We start from the raw sequence: 3484 nt of genomic DNA on the forward strand, positions 1-3484 counted from the left end.
CATAACTGTATAATTCGTCGCTGTTTTCACGAAGTGACGGTAGTGAAAAAAAATTGCATTCACTTTGCGTTACGATTTTCCTCACTACCGTCACTTCGTGAAAACAAGGACAAATTATATACCCACATATACATATATATTATATATCTACATGTACATATACAGTACATGTAAATGTAGAAAGGAATGGATTCAAATTCAAACTTTATTGATTTCAATCCAAACAGATAGGATCATTTTCAATATTTGTTTATACATTGGACAACAAATTTCAAAGTTATACATAGAGAGTAAAAATAACAATAACCAGGAATGACACAAAACAAACATAAGCCTACTACTGCATGTCTCATCTGAAAAATAATACGGGGATGATATCAAATTATATTACTCGTAATACTTTTAAAATGTTCCCCTTTCTTTCTAGAATACTGAATAGAAGAGAGAGAGAGAGAGAGAGAGAGAGAGAGGGGGGGGGGGGTGGACATATATTATCCCTGTCATTTGGTACTAAAGATATTGTCAAAGCTAACACCTTTTTCCTCTTAATTTTTCAACATTTGCAGGATTCCTAATCTGCTTCAACTACCGATACACTTACTCAGTTGCTGTTCGGCATTCCTAAATCGCACCCGGAGTCATCAGAGTTTCCGTAGTGTAGTGGTTATCACGTGAGTCTAACACACTCAAGGGTTCCGGTTCGAGCCCGGGCGGAAACTATTTTTTTGTAATTCATAACTTTAATTTTGTTCCAAAATGTATACATCTTATGCATACATGTACATTTCAAAGAAAAGTTGCTCTTGATGAACAAAAAAGTTGCTTGCTGCTTTCTGAAGCACTAACTAATGCAAGCTGGATGCCACGAATGAATTATATTTTAAAAGTCTGTAGATGGCAAGAGGGCAAGTTATCAAAATTACTTTAATGATAAATAGCATCTGAGTTTCCGTAGTGTAGTGGTTATCACGTGAGTTTTACACACTCAAGGTCCCCGGTTCGAGCCCGGGCGGAAACTTCTTTTGCTTTTACTAAAACACACTGAAGCAGTACTTTTTCACTCAACTTTCTATTTACTATTCTACTTTCTGTCTCTTCATCATCATCATTTTCCTTCCGGGTCTCATCTAAAATTACACACTTTCCACAACTTTCATTGAACACCAACCCCCCCCCCCCCCCAGTTAAGCTTTTGTTTTTTATTGTGGTTTTTCGTAGTCATGTTCTCATGACCTAGTCAAAGTCTTTTCTCATCTTATACGTTTGCCCTTCGGAACTAGCAAGCAACTACCGACGATTATTGTGCATTAAAGTGTAAAGTGGACAAATGTACGAATCAACTGCATAAAATAGGGACTTTTAGATTCGCACGAAGACAATAGGTCTACGCTACGATCGACGTCCTTTTAATGCACTGCCTTGAATGGACGTCACACATATCAGTCCGCGCAAATCTAAAAGTCCCTAATACCTTTAGGACAACATCCCTGGACAACAACCCCTCTTGAACAATACAGCCAACAACTATCACCTGGTGAAACCAACCCTATCAAGGATCAAGGATCCCAGTTATCTACTCCGAATAAAAGTACCCCCATTCAATAATTACTTCTGAAACTCTACTCGTGGACAACTATCCCTGGACAACTGTACCCTCTTGGACACTACCAGTTAGTACAATTACACCGTGGGACAATTATCTCTGGGTCTCCTCCCCCTGACAGCTACCCATGAAATACTGCCCTCAAAGTAAAGCTATCCCAATGTGACAACTAACCATTATCATGTTAGTAAGAAAACATCTACCTCCATATTTAAACACCACCACATCGAACAACCTCCTCTAGACCTCTACTCCCGGACAGTAAGTTTATCCCCGGATAACTAGCCCTACTACTTGGGCAACTATACCCTCTGATGGAAATAACCCCGACATGAATGAATACCGCTGAATTAATATACTATTTGGGACAACTATCCATGATAAAACATTGTTTGAAGTTGTCCCAAGGAGTAGGTTGTCCAGGTATCATTTCTTGTTTTGTTTAATCATGCAGCCCCTTCCCACCCCGGGCTATCACGCTATCAAACAAACGCTTTACGTCGTGGTCGAGTGGATACGTCGCTGGATTGTCGATCACAAGGTCCGCGGTTCGAGTCCCGCCGCGGCAATAATGTCCTCTGGCAAGACATTGATCTACATAATTTGCCACACTCAACCCAGGTGATGTAAATGGGTACCTGGCAGGAATTAATTCCTTGAAATGCTGGAGCACTGTATAAACGGCAGCTAGACTAAAGCCGGGGTAATAATAAATGTGCCTCGGAATAGAATTATCTAGATAGACGGCGCTATAGAAATGCATATTATTATTATTATTATTATTATTATTATTATTATTATTATTATTATTATTATTATTATTATTATTATTACAGCCCTTCCTCTGCATATTCAATAGCGAATTACACTTTGGTAGTGTGTAATTGTCGGTCATATTTTGTTTAATGTCAACATGTATTATTATAATATTGTGAACACATTAAAAAAAACTGTAATATTATGTTGTATCGCTGAAATGTAATTTGATTTGGATGTCGCGGATGAAAATTAATTTAATTCAATCTAATTTTATATTTACATCGGCACATCTATAGGTGAATGTCCTAAAAATTTATCGACCCCGTTTCTATTTTACTCGCAGGTAAACATCATGTGATCTATTGAAAACATATCCACTGTTTTACTACCAATCATGTCATACGATCCTATCCCAAAACCTGAATATCATAATCATCTCTATAAGTAGGTCGGGTCAAAAGCAGCCATGCAGTGTCCACGAAACACTACCATGACTAAAGCTCCCTAGAATCTAGGCATGTTTGTAGTTTATTTATTATTATCTATGCCTCGCTTCCTGACCAGTTTTGCCGATTTATTTCCAAACAACTTTATGACCATTATCAAAGGCACACGTATTTAATGAAAATATGGCGAATTTATCGCGAGGAAAAAGTGATGAAAACGAGCTATCAATGAAATCAGTAATAAATGGCAATAATCGTCCACTTTAGCCGATTGCGTGTACGATATAGCAATAGCATTTTAAAGAGAAGTAGTCTCATTGGTTTTTATGAAAGTATTGAAGGAGAGTAATTGCTTGTGGTTTCATTATGATAAGTTTGCAATGTGGTTCAATTAATAAAGAGGAAACCCAACTTTGGAACCTGGAAGAGCATTTACACTGAGGTCCCATTACATTTTAAAACCAGATTGCAGGGTATATACTTTACTCATTCTTACACACTAGCTAAGAGGCAACTGCTACCAATACCCCCAATCACCACTTCTAACATAATTACTGCTAGTAGTAGTAGTATTTTTGATAGTAGTAGTTGTATGTTTGGTATATAGTAGTAGCAATACTAGCAGCAGTATTAGCAGATGCAGCAGCAACAGCAGTAGCAGTAGTAGTTATAATGG

The 3484-nt window shown here is 37.6% G+C and overlaps 2 non-coding genes across 2 annotated transcripts; both read left to right on the forward strand.

Moving 5' to 3' along the window:
* The first annotated feature begins 646 nt into the window (after positions 1-646).
* Positions 647-719, forward strand: TRNAV-AAC. Its single transcript has one exon. It is a non-coding gene; the product is annotated as a tRNA-Val (tRNA).
* Positions 720-945: 226 nt separating this feature from the next.
* TRNAV-UAC lies at positions 946-1018 on the forward strand. Its single transcript has one exon. It is a non-coding gene; the product is annotated as a tRNA-Val (tRNA).
* The last annotated feature ends 2466 nt before the right edge of the window (positions 1019-3484 follow it).

Source organism: Strongylocentrotus purpuratus, unplaced genomic scaffold (genome assembly GCF_000002235.5).
Source record: "Strongylocentrotus purpuratus isolate Spur 01 unplaced genomic scaffold, Spur_5.0 spur5_scaffold_13, whole genome shotgun sequence".
Taxonomy (NCBI): Eukaryota; Metazoa; Echinodermata; class Echinoidea; order Camarodonta; family Strongylocentrotidae; genus Strongylocentrotus; species Strongylocentrotus purpuratus.